The following is a 14,088-nucleotide window of genomic DNA, read 5'->3' as shown; positions in this document are numbered from 1 at the left end:
CATCGTTGATTCAGAAACACTTGTTCATTAATTAATTAGTGCCAAACATTCCCAAGCTGTAATCTTAAATTTTACCCACGATATTCACTTTAAAATTAAAATTATACTAAGACGCTTCCTTGAAAAATCAACAATAATTATTGAAATTTGTATTAAGTCCTACAAATGTACGCACAGTCGCTCGGTGAATTTACTAAATAATTCACAAGCCGCAGCCAGAGCGTGTCATGCACAAGAAAACCAATTGGAAAAATTATGTACAACATTTATTACGCTATTACATCGTTCTCTTGATACCCCGTTTACTCCTCAGTGATTTTAGTAGTCAAGTTTAATCGCTCAATTAGCCTTTGTCATCTGTTGTACACATATAGTTGAAAAATATGAAATCCTTAAACCGTTAAAAACATTCATTTTCCTCTGCGACATTTTGAGAATTATACTTCTCACCGTAATATTACAATCATGGTAATTACTACACAAAATTTGGTTAATAATGAAAATCTCATGATAATCAAAATTTCGTTGATTAATACAAAATTCATTGAGTATTTCTTATAATTTGTAGTGTGCAATTTATTTAGGATTTCTAAGAGAAAAATATCGATGTAATATTAACTCTGTCTCAAATCTTATGCAACATTATTCTTTGAGCTTATCGATATTTTTTATAGTTTATTAATGAAATATTGTTTTAAAAGTAACGTTACTTTCGCCTTAACGCTGTTTACTGGACCAATGAAAGACACTTGAAGGATCCATTCGGGGTTGAAGCATCCATTCAAGGCTCCCGGGAATTACGGTCCCGTAGGTGTGTCGATGGACAGCTGTTTCGCCCCAGTCCTAAAGACACCTTCAGGTCAAAGTGATCTACCTCGCTATACATGTACATAGGAGACGCTGACTGGCCCAGAGATCTCCGATTGGCTATTTCTGGGCGGCGAATAGAAATCTCCTTTTTCCATGTGTAAGACAGGGTGTAGCCGTCCTCTCGGCTGGAATTGTTGGGGTTCTTCATTATTTCTACCGCCTCTCTTATGAGTCTCGGAAAATAATACCTCTCTCTGGCCAGCCCTTGGTTTGGTGGAACTTAATTGGCTGTCTGGGTTGTGACCACGCATGTTCGGCAATTTCCGAGAGTCGGAAATGCTTTCTGCCTGTGGCCCTTTGGTGCTCCTTGGTCCTGATTCTGATGGATCTCCCTGTTTGGCCGATAAACGACTTCCTATATATGCATTTGATCTCATATACGCCTTAGTGTACGAGATCGAAAATTTGGTCCTTCGGCTTAGAGATGATGTCGCTGATTTTTCTTGCTTTAGAGAACCTAGTTGTTATATATTGTTTCCGTAGGAGCTTATTAATCTTTTCAGCCTTTCGGCGACGTACGGTGTGGTAGCATATCATCAAATGTCATCAATCTTAAAATTGGTAGCAAATCAGTCAAAGCTCATCAGCACGTCTCGTTTCTTGACTTCGATGTTCTTGATGGCACGGATGAATTCCTTGGGGTTTTTCACGACGAGTTTTTTTGGACAAGTTGTTTCTTCCGGTAAGAGAATGTGCAACTTATTGTGCCAGCTTGTAGGTAAGTGCGTCGATATAGCTTACAATGGGTCGTAGGGGGGACCTCCTCCTTGTGAACTGTAGGTAGTCCATACAGACGCGGTGGTTTGGCTGCCGATGGAAAAAGTCACCATTTGTCTTCCACCGGAGTGATGACCGTTTTTCGAAACGTCGGCCAATATGGAACCCTTGACCCGGTGGAAGACCCGAGAATCCTTCACGAACCGTTTGATTTCCTCCCTAGTAAGTCGTTCTATCTTTGATTTTGGGTCACTTTCCAATTGAAAATAGGTGCTGCTATGCAATAGGGCTGCAATTTCATTGGGGCAGTCCACTTTCTTCATGATTACCGTAGTATTCCCCTTATTTGCTGGTAGTATAAGAATTTCCTTACTGTCGCGCAGAGCTCTTCCCGTGCTTTCCTTTCCAAAAGACACCCGTAGACAACTTAGGTAGTTTCAAAAGAAAGAAGTAAATAATAAATATATGTATATAAAATATAGTTGAATACAATAAGAACAAGTGCATTAAACTATATGAGCGTGCGATTATTACTTTATGCCATCTGGTGGCAAGTCCGAATCTCATTCTTGGTCATCTCTACTCCTTTGAAATTCTACATTTTCGCCCCAGAACAGCCGTCAGACAATATTGAAACCTTTTCTTAAAAAATACGATTCTGGGAAGTATCTTTACGAGCTCTTCAAAATTAATCTCTCTTCCTTAGTTATGAACAATGAACCCGTATCGGCGATATTATTTATATTCGCTTGGTAAATGAAAATAGATTATTCAACTGGAAAAAATGATTTATCAGAATTATTATAATTACCAGTTGTCTTGTCCAATAACTCACTCGACTACGAATTTTATTTTCACATCGTTGCTTTCTCTAGAATTAATGAAGTTATAACGTTGGGTGAAGACGAATTTATGGTAAGTTTTTATATTTCCATTTCATGCATCCAAATTCTCTAATGAAGATTAGAAATTTTCCAAAGCTCGGTTTTTAAGACATTTTCAATGGAATACCAGGGAAAATCTAATGTTTTTGTCAAACTGTGCGCACCCCAAACTCTCAAATAATCAATAATTAGCGGTATAGTGCTTTGTATTCTATCACTTGAAGGGCGATAACCGAACTCTTTCCGTCCAGTTTTTAAAATTTTAATGTAGGCAGCAAGTAAGGGATTTCCTTACACCGAGATTATGCCCGAATTGGAAAATTAAAATTAAAAAGGTTGAGAACATTTATTTTTATGTTCTTTCGATATTTTTATAAAGCGCGTTAACCAAAGTTATCGGGTTAGGCGCTTTTAGATATTAATGATTATGGGACGGAGCCTCCATTTCCGATATATTTGCTCTCTGACGAGCACGTCCAGTCCACCTCCACGGCATGAACTCCGGCCCGTTACTCCCACAGTCCCGGCGTCGGTACGGCTGGAACAGACCGGGGGCACTCCATCGCACGGTCACACCATTACTTTCTTACCCCCGATTATTTATCCGGGTAACCAAGCCAGCGGTCAACCTGACATCGGCAAGGGGCCGGGAGGGTGGGGGGGAGGGAATAGCCCCCGGGTGGTCTAAGGGAATTTGGAATTCAGCCCTCACGGACAAACAGCGTGGGTATGCATTTGCCGTCCGGTCAAAGTCCCCCACTCGCCTGCCGACCACCCTTCCCTGAGGCCACACATTCCTAGCTCGCCAACTGCCCCCTCCACATCCCTTTCCGTGTCCTTCCATAACCAATCCCCGCCAATACACGTTTAGCCGATTTAACCCGTATCGGAGGAGCCCTCCTCCTGATGACCGCACTCAGCCCTAGTCCTTTCCCGGCCATGGGGATCCTCTCGGTCCTCCTCCAGAACCTGGTGCCGAGGAGAATCGGAGTAGGGTCCTAGACATCCCACGCGGGCGGAGGACCAGCAAGTGAGAAACAGTGTACAGCGATAGAAAGAAAGGATGGGCAGGAGTACATAGATTGCCAAGTTTGTGGGATTAAAGGTATGGACACGAAAATTGCCTTAAGAGAACGTTTTACTATCCAAAATTTACCAGTTCAACTGAAATGGCTTTTTCTTTCATATTATTCTTGCGCAATAAGCACTACTGAATTTTAAGACTAGCGTCTTTGGTTCACAAATTAGGTTCTTTTAATGCTTTTTTTTAGAATTGATTTAATCGAAATTATAAACCAAAACAAATTTTTCTTATAATATACATGTATGTGTGTGTGTATATATATATGTGTGTATATATATATATATATATATATATATATATATATATATATATATATATATATATATATTCATTACATTCATATTCATACACATTCAAACACGAACTCCCGCCATACGGCGAACACTGATTCATTCACAAGGAAAGACATAAGGAAAAGAGATAGGAACACATATAAAGGACGAGCACAGGAGAGGTGGGGAAGACGGAATCGAACAGATCACAAGCGTAAATATATTTTCCTTGGGCAGGATTTGAACACCGGATCTTTTCACTGGCCGGGCGAATGCTTGAGCTATCCAGGAAACGTAACTTACACTGAGATCTGCGGTGTTTTAATCAACCGGGTGACCCGATTCTTTGGCCAAGAGATGGCGTTAGGGAGCTGTTTCACCCAGCAATGAGGAAATAGACAACACACAAGAGGAAATGATAGTAGGTTAGCAAATATACTACATCTTAATGGATATGAACAGTGAATTTCGTGGCATGCATAGCCAAAGGAAGAGACGAGCCACGTTGGCCAAATACACATTCAAACACGAAATCCCGCCCTATGGAGAAAATATAATTATTCACATGGAAATATATACAAGGAAAATGGATAGTGGATTGGTTCGCTATGGCCTCAACGGAGCGGTGGATGGGGGTCCGACCGGTCATCTCGGTAGAGAGGTCCACTACTACTCAGTCGTACTTTAGTTCAATCGCCTCCGGGCATGTGTTGAGACAGGAGGTGGATATTTGTGACGAGTGATTGTTTCTGCAGTCGTTACGCCAGCATGGAGCGCACCGTCGAGCCACGCTAGGCTGTGAAGTTTTGCGTTAAACTCGGGAAATCCGCGTCGGAGACCCTTAATCAGGCTTATGGGAATGATACCTTAAGCCACACAGGAGTTTTTGAGTGACATAAAATGTTTAAGGAAGGCCGGGAGCTCGTCGAAGGCGAGCATAGTCTCGGACGCCCAACGATCGCTCGAACAGGTGGCCAGAGTGGAAAACGTTTTTTACCCTAGCAGGCATTTAACCATCGCCCTTATCAGTGAGGAGACCGGCATTTCAGTCGGAACCGTCCACTCCGTTGTACCAGTGGATCTTGCGATGAGGAAAGTGTGCGCGAAGCTGGTGCCGAAATTCTTGAGCGAGAAACAAAAATTGTCGCGGTGGGAAATTTCGCAAGAAATTTTGGACAGCGTCCAGGAAGATAAAGATTTTTTCTCGACAACGCTATTAACTCAAAGGATAGCTCAAAAGGAGCTCAAAGGATATCGGTTGGACTTCATCGAGGCGGTTCAAGCGGCGACGACAAAGGCTCTAAACAGTATTCCGGAAACTGATTTCCAGCGGGCTTTCGACAAGTGGCAGACGCGCCGAACTTAGTGTATTGATGCAGGAGGAATGAATTTTAAAAATTATTATTTAAAAAATGATGACTGTAATAAATTTTGATTTTTGGAACCAGTCCCGATACTTATTGCAGGGGTTCTGTATGAACAGGGTTAATTACCAATGGATTGGGCATTATTTGACATCGATTTGTTTAAACCGAAGGAAACAGTCGCAGTGTAGAAAAGAAAAGCTAAATTCTTCGCTATAAACTAAATTCTTCGTGCTTAATCTTCCTGTCGTATTTTATAACACTGTCCTGAAGAAGATGAAAAATTAATATTTATAAACATCGAGTAGAATGATGAAAGAGCAAGAAAAGCCGATGAATGATGCATGAAGATTATAAACTGAGGCTGGAAAATAAAATAACTGAGGGAGAGCCCGCGATAGTAACCTTTAACGGAGTCATCCGCTAATATCAATTGAAATGGAAATTTGTACACTTGAAAATTCAGCATGAACAGTTAGGTTTGACAAAAGACGGAAGTAAGTCTTTCATTGAATCAGCATATTTTATGAATAACTGTTGAAGAGCATACTATGTTGACCGATCCAACTAATGAAAGTTATTTGTTAAAATACTGCTACACTTCTTAGAATATGCGCCGTTTAAAATTAGCGAATGAATTATTTAGTACTCGTTACTATGTTATAACATTCACAACTTCAATAAATTAAAGTTAAATTCCGCAAGAAATGTTTGAAGGTTATTTTTCCCTAATATTTTAAACTATAATATTAATTATTTAATTATAAATTACTCAAATTTCTCCTTTAAATCATTACAAATTGAGAAATTGATTCAGGCCCAAAAATTTGTCGCGTATGCGGAGGGTAACCTACAGTCACCTCATTAGTCCCAATGCGAGTAATCATTTCGAATAATGTTTTTAAATGAGAACATCATTTGGATTAAATAAGTAACTGCAGAGATAAATGCAATAAACTCCGGGACATACCGCGACAGTAATATTTACTGAAGTCATCCTCTACAGCGCATTGCACTTTAAAATATTTGCAATGTTATAAACAGAAACCTTCAAGCATCTGGTACAAAAAAATTTATGTCATCACCAGTGAAGGAACATTATTTGATACTTTTATCACTTCTGTCCATTTCAAATAACTATCAAATCAAATAATCATGGTAATAACTAGAATTAAAATTATGTATTAGTTCAAATGGTGATATAATCAACTAAATGGTTAAAATTTTAATTAAAGTATTTATATAACAATTTAAAATATCATTTTTCTCTTTAGTGCACTTGACTTGGAACGTCTGTTCATCTAAATTATAGGAATAGGCTTTTATACCTTTGATAAGTTTAAGTGGGACCGTTGATACACCACAAATACACTGCCTGTATGAGATTCGTGAGTAAGATGGAATATACGACCGACAAAATGCGCGCCCACTACTGGCCTTCTATTTTTTAATCCATCGCATCCACCAAAATTCAAAGGTAAACTTTGTCACAAAAATTGTGCGGTACAATACACTTGTTTAATTAATTAAAGTTTCTTATCCAAAAGAGTTGGTTATTCGCATTGTCCGTGGCATATCCATTAAACTCGTTCATTTGTCTCCCGTCGCTAATTAAGAGCCACGACCATGAACGTAGACTCCAAACTGTTGACCTAGTTAGGGAAAACATTTGAATACTTTGCCTGAATAGAAAGGGCAAATCAAAGAGATATGTAAAGAAATTTAACATGCATGTATGCAGGTTTTATTCACAAGAAATAACAGACGACAGAATGTACCAGGACAACGTTAAATTAGGCGAGTCAAAAATGGCTAAATACAATAAATGCAACCCCCATAGATTTTAAATTTAATCATAAAAGAGTAAACTCTTAGCAAACTCCCTGCTTATAAGTGTCCCGATGCCACGGTAATTTTCACGTAGTTTCCAGCGCTATTTTGACGGAGTAAATTGCAATCACCGAATGCTTGACCCCGTCAGATGTGATTCCCCAACAACAATGATTTAGTAGGTCAGCCAAATAATACCGTGGTGGCACATCAATGACATATTATTTAATTCATTGGAGAAGGGTTAAATAAAAACAATAAGAGACCCGATAAATAATTTAAAATTGTAAAATAAATATTTAAAAAATAGATTCTCAAACCTGATTTACTTTGTTGAATTGAATCTTTACAAAAAGCCGATATAAAAATGATATATTTAAATACCAGGAACAACTAATAACATCTCTTGAATTTTCCACAACCTTCTCCAGGGCTGAAAATTAAATGCAACGATAACATTTTCCATTTATTTTAATTAATTTAATTTAAGATTTGTCCAAAATCAAATGAGACAAATAATATTGCCCGCATTGAATTTGCTCTTTTATGTTAGAATCGAGTAAGATGAATTCATAGATTTGAAAGTTCTATAAATTATTTCATGACACCCAATTATTATTTTAAGCTGTGTGATAGTTAGTGATAACCATTTGATTAAATAACAATGAAATTGATTTTAATAGATAATAAAATAATTTAGATGAAGAAAAAAAAAAGTCTCTCTACCAAACACAGAGGTCTATCAGGATTTAATGCCATACATTCATCGTAGCAATGTGTAAAACTTATAACTTACCACTTTTAAGTGGGGTGGATGGCTTTTAAAATTCATAATATTAATGATATATTCAAGAATAAAGATAAATTATCATGATACTTGATAATAAACTGAAGATATTTAAATCGGATTATTAAAGGAAATTTAAGAAGTTAAGAGTTTTCCATAAGTCTTTCAATTGTTGCCAACTATTGCGACAACGAACACTTCGATACTGGATATTTGCGGATAGCAAAACTTTGAGTTTTTGGTCAAATACAGGAAAGTCTATCATTTATGTATTATAATCCAACTGCAAGCCTAAATTAAAATTGAAACGATATAACAATGATTCAGATTTCGACTATTGGAACGAGAGTTGAGCGAGGTTTTTCGGAGATTTAAATGTTATCTTTATAACACATCGGTCACTTCCGGACAACATTAAAAACAATAGAACAATGATTTACGTAACTGCTTTTTCAACGAATATCTTAAATTTGGGTATCGAAGTAATGTCCACCTTACTGCTTACCGGGTTACCACGAACACATCCACTAGGCATTCAAACAGTGCGTACGTAAAACCCTATGCTTTGTGGTTATCGTCCAAAGAGAACATTCCGGGTTAGCAATGATCACTGAAAGACTCCGTCTCCTGTGATGCCGGCGCTATAAAATCCGAGATCAAGAAAAAGGATAAAGGCTTAAGTTTTTAGTTTTGTTTGTTTACTTCACAGGTTTTCGATGCCTTCTCGCGATGAAACAGGGGTTTGTTGCCACCTACCGGAACAGAAACCAATCGGAGAGCCGATAGGGAGATACGTGAACCTTCCAGTGGGTCGATGACCAATAATCGAAGCAGTCGATTCGAAAATATACGCCCAGCCCTGGCACCGTGGCTTTTGTGCGGCGGAGAGGATGGAATCACTTTCGCGGGCACTGTTGGGTGCTGCTGGTGTTTACCTTGAATTAATAGCAGAAGGAGAAAGATGAACCATTTTTACGGGAGGGCGGCTGACTATGGAAGTGAGATAAATGGGAATAGGACGAGTTGATTAATGACAATTGCTTGTTTAAAGGGAAGCAATGCTATTGCCTTATCGCTTTAGCACGAGCATAGGAAACTCATTTGGAATGTCGTCAGTTTCAATTCAACAACTTTCAATGAACGAACAATCCCGATATTTTCGCCATTATCAGCATTGCTATCGACATGAGTCCGAAAGCACAACTGTAAATTATCACTTTCACTTTGAGTTGCTTAAAATAATTTTCTCGTTTCAAATTAAAAGGGTAAGGATAAAAACATAAATAAAACAAGAGAATCTACACGGTAATTATGACAAAGTACGAAATTTAAATGCAACAAACAGTTGAAATTTTTTTCCAATTTCGCGCAAGCAAATATTAAGCGTAATGACATACTCTGGAAGGATAAATTGATTACTTCGTGACCTTATTTTCTTAGATTCCTGAAAATAGTACGTAGAATTGGGAATGGAAATACAAGGCTAGTACTGTCGCGTCAAAGTAAAACAATTGCCATTTAAAACATATACTTCTAAAAAGTACAAAAAGACTAGCATTTAACTGCATACATGCGCATGCATATTTTTCTGGCAAGTTACCGTTTATGGTAGGTTTTGGATGGACACAAGCACAAAATAAATATATCGATACCAAACATAACTCCAAATCCCTCTTCATCTCTGTCTACTCCTTCCTCTATTCATCCCGTCCAACATTCTCATCCAATTCCTGCCCTTTCCTCGTCTGCCTAACATTCTCCCCTCTATTACAGTCCTCAACATCCCTCTGCCGGTCAAAACCACCTTCATCGACTTTTCCTGCCTCCATAGGATTTCTCCCAACAAACCCCTGTCTTCGCCCACCATACCAAGTACTTCCTCATTTGTTTTCTTCTCTGTCCATTTCGCCTTCTCCATTCTTCTCCACACCCACATTTCAAAAGCCTCCAGTCTACGTCTATCCTCCTGCTTCAATGACCACGTTTCCGCGCCGTACATAGCTACGCTTCATATCAAAGTTTCTACGAGTCTATTCTTAAAACCCTTACTCAACGTCCCCGTCATCAACTCCCTCCTCCTTGTGAAAGCCTCTTTGCCTAGCGCAATTCTTCTCCTTACGTCCCTACTACTTTGACCGTGTTGGTCCAAAACACTTCCAAAATACGTTAATTGTAAAGCGTAAGCTGTTCTACCTGCTGTAGTTTGTGCTCTCCTATTTTAATGTTTAGCTTAGCCTTTTTCTTTCTAGAAAATCGCATTACCTTTGTTTTATTAATATTGATTCTCATCCCATACCTGTCGCACTGAATTTCCAATTCACTCAGCAATGCTTGCAACCCCTTAGCTGACTGACAAACTAAAGCTTGGTCATCAGCGAACCTAACTGATTTTACGAATTCCCCGCCCACTTTCATTCCTACCTCCAGTTCTTCCCATGCCTCTTTAACCATTTCCTCCACATGACGTTGAACAGCAACGGTGATAATGGGCAACCCTGCCTTCCACCTCTTCCTAACACTGCCCATCCGGACTACCCGTTCCCTCTCGCACGTGGGCGGTATAGGTGGTGGATTAGCCTTATGTTCCTCCAATCTATTCCTGTATGCTGCAATATACTCATTGGTTTTTCCCAATTCAATCTATCAAATGCTTTTCCGAAATCTACGAAACAGGCAAAAACGTCCTGATTGTACTCTATATTCCTCTCGATTAGTGATGTCATTACTGCAATAGCATCGCGGGTGCTTTTCTTCTTCCCAAATTCAAACTGATCATCCGCTAAGTAATCATTTGCCCTACTCTCTATCTTTTTATTAATCATCCTGAGAACCACTTTAGCTGTGTGGGAAATCAAACTTGCGGTATTGTACTATAATCCTCCTTTGATGTAGCCTTTACCTTTTCGGGAATAGAAATTCACACTGATCTAAACATTTTCTGGCCATATTCCTTGCACAAAGCTACTACGAATCACTCCATTAAGGGCTTTTCTGAAGATTTGCCTAAACCTATTAGTAGTTCTGCAGGAATTGTGTCTACCACCACGGCTTTAGTTGATTTCATTTCCTTTAATTGCCTTTCTATCGCATCGTCGAATATGTCTCGACCTAAGCTGAATAACTCTAACCTCGTTGGCCTAAGGTCTTCACAATACATTTCTTCCATACGAGGCCTTGCATATTCCTTCCATCTGCCTTAGATCTTTTCTGTGTCAACTATTATCTTCCCCTAATTATTTCTATCATTACAGTTAATGGGACTATAGATTATTAAGTAACGCCCTAACCCATAGTTTTTTTGACGAAAACTAAAGGCACTAGAAATGAAAGTGATTATAACAATAAGTAATCATAGAATACGAACCTCGTATTCATGCATGACAATGGTGTAGACCAAGTTAGCAGTAGAAAAGAAAAATAAGGATATCTGCTCCCTGATATACATAATTCATATAGGCTAAAGATAGACCTCCTGATTAGTAAACAAGCTAAGTACAGTAAGTGTGTTAAATATTTGTCCACATATATTTCCGTTTGTTTCACAGGAAGATGCGTCGAACTACAAGACTGTATAAGCTATATATCAAAAAAAGGAGTCAGTGACCTATTTACCTAATTTTTTCGCCAATATCATTCATTCCGGTTTTGCGCAATTATACTCGTATTCTATAAAACCATGTGAGGTAATTCGTCAGAGTCTAAAGACAAACAAGGTTGAGGAGAGTGAAAAGTGTGTTTTGTTTGGACATACACGAGGGGACTTGGTAGTAGAAGAGAACAGGTCAAATTGGTGAGCTTTGCTTATGTACTCTTACGCGCCCGATCGCACGAAAGAGTTATCGCAAACAAACAAAGATAAGTCAACGAAAATATTAGTGGAACCAGTAAAGACCCAAAGAAGGTGGAAGGAAAATGTAGAGGAACTTACTGCATGGCAAAGATGTAAAGCTAGCGAGATTAAGCAAAGAAAGAGGCCTAATCTCACTCTAGACAACTTGGGTCCAAGCTTACTCGATGGCGAGATAGAAAGGATATTAAGGGAATTGAAATGAAATAAGACCGTGGGGGTAATTAACATTCCCACAGAGCTGCTTAAAGGTTTATCAAAATACGGGAGAGTTTTTATGAACTAATTCGCTGCATTATTGGAGGAAAATTTAACAGGAAGACTTCCTACGATCAGTATAAGTTCCAACTCCAAAAAAGGGAAGGCAGCAATAAGTGAGGACTACCCAACGATAATTCCGATTTTCCACGGACCTAAAGTGGTTCTCAGAATCATCAATAAGAGAATGGGGATTAGGGAAAATGATTACTCAGGGGATGATCAGTTTGGATTCAGGAAGGAGAGAGGCTTACCCGCAACCTGTCCAAGTCTCGGACAGCTTCGGCGCGATAAGGGGTCGAAGAGCCCGGGTGGGCAGGGCAGTTAAGAAGAGGTTTACTCGTAAGTCAAGGTTGTCTGTTATCACCGGGGCCATCCAACGCTAATGTGGAGGAAATGATTAAGCAGGCATGTAAATACCTCGAGATAGACATAAAGTCGGCTGGGAATTCATAAAATTAAGTTTGTTAATAGCCAAGCTTTATCTTGTCAGAAAACCGAGGGGGTATGTATTTCTAAGTGAATTGGAAATTCAGTTCAATAGATAATGGGATGAGAATAATTTCAAATAAAACAAAGGTTGTGCTGATTTCCAGAAGGAGAGAGGATAAGTTAAACGCTAAAAAAGGAGGATAAACGAAAAAACTAAAGAATGTAGAATAGTTTACGCATGTCGGAAGTGTTTTGGGCCAAAATTGTCCAAGTACGAGTAGTAAGGACATGAGGCAAAAAATTCAGTTAAGAAAAGAAAAGTTTACAAGGAGGAAGGAGTTGATGACAGTGGCTTAGAATAAAGATGTCCTGGAAAGTCTCGTAAAATGTTGATATGAACCGAATTTGTATGCGGCGCGGAAACATAGTCATTAAAGCAAGAAGATAAATGTAGATTGGAGGATTTTGAAACAAGTGAGTAGAGAAGGATAAGGAGAGTGAATTGGACAGAAAAGGAATCAATTAAGGAAGTCCTAGGTATGATACGAGAGGAAAGGGGATTGTTGGGATAAATACAAAGGAACAGGAAATATTGATGAACAGTATTTTGATTAGGAATTGACTGATGAAGACTTTGATAGAGAGGATAATGTTAGGCAAGCGAGGAAGAGCAGGAATAGATTAAGAATACTGTACAAAATGAAGGGAGGAAGAAACTATGCACAATTGAAGAAAGACTTACTGATATGTTGAATGTTGAGTGGTGTTTGGTAAGAAGAAACAAGGAAATGATCTTCCTGGTATCTTGGTATGGTAGCTTCACAGCTTTTTTCAATCAAGAACCTACCTTAATCGGTAGATGACAGATGAAAAACTTTGAAATATTACGCTTTTCAAATCAACTCTCAAGTATTTGTTGCCCCTAATTAAAAATATTTACTAAAAATAAATCAAATGGAACTATCTAGAATAAATTAATGTCAATTCATTAGGAGAAATATATATATTAACAAGGGAACGTGATTTTCATAATAAATTTTGCAGAAGAAAAGCCAATGCAGTTATTTTCTTACGAATTCAAATAGATACGGCAATCTTCATTAATGGGTTGATTATATATTTTGATTTATTGTATGTACGGACTTTTATTTGCAAAATATTGAACGCAATTTATAATAACTGTCAAGAGCTAATAAGTAGCTTTCCGCCAGTCTAAAATATATATATATATATATATATATATATATATATATATATATATGAAGTGAAATGCGTGAAAATGTTTAAATGAAAGTTGAGAAGTGTGCTGGGAGGCAGAATCGGTGGCAGAACTAAGCGTGGTAGACGACCCCGCTGAGTGAATGGATCGCCGAGGATATCCTTCGCCGACGTCTCCTCGGGTACGCACCCCTTCCAGCAGAAAGTAACAGCAAGGGACAACCGGGATTAGCGTCCCTACGTTTTAATTACTGTTCCCACGTCGCACACTTTTCAGAGTGAGCGTAGATCTACCTCGATCCTCTCAGGGCCACCACAGGATCGTGTGATGGGAAGGACGGATAAAAGTTCCCAAGTGGAAAGAAAAAAAGAGGACGAAAAATAAGAAAAACTAACGTAATGAGAAAAATGTTTTGGTCGATGGTCGTAAAATTTCGACGACAACGCCAAAGTCTCCAATATCATTCGGAGGATTTTATATTTTAAACATTAATGCACTTATATGAGAAGGACAAGTAAGTTCGT

The sequence above is a fragment of the Hetaerina americana genome, unplaced genomic scaffold (genome assembly GCF_022747635.1).
Source record: "Hetaerina americana unplaced genomic scaffold, ioHetAmer1.1.p SCAF_14, whole genome shotgun sequence".
Taxonomy (NCBI): domain Eukaryota; kingdom Metazoa; phylum Arthropoda; class Insecta; order Odonata; family Calopterygidae; genus Hetaerina; species Hetaerina americana.
The sequence above is the reverse complement of the archived record's forward strand: the minus strand, read 5'-3'. Positions refer to the sequence as shown.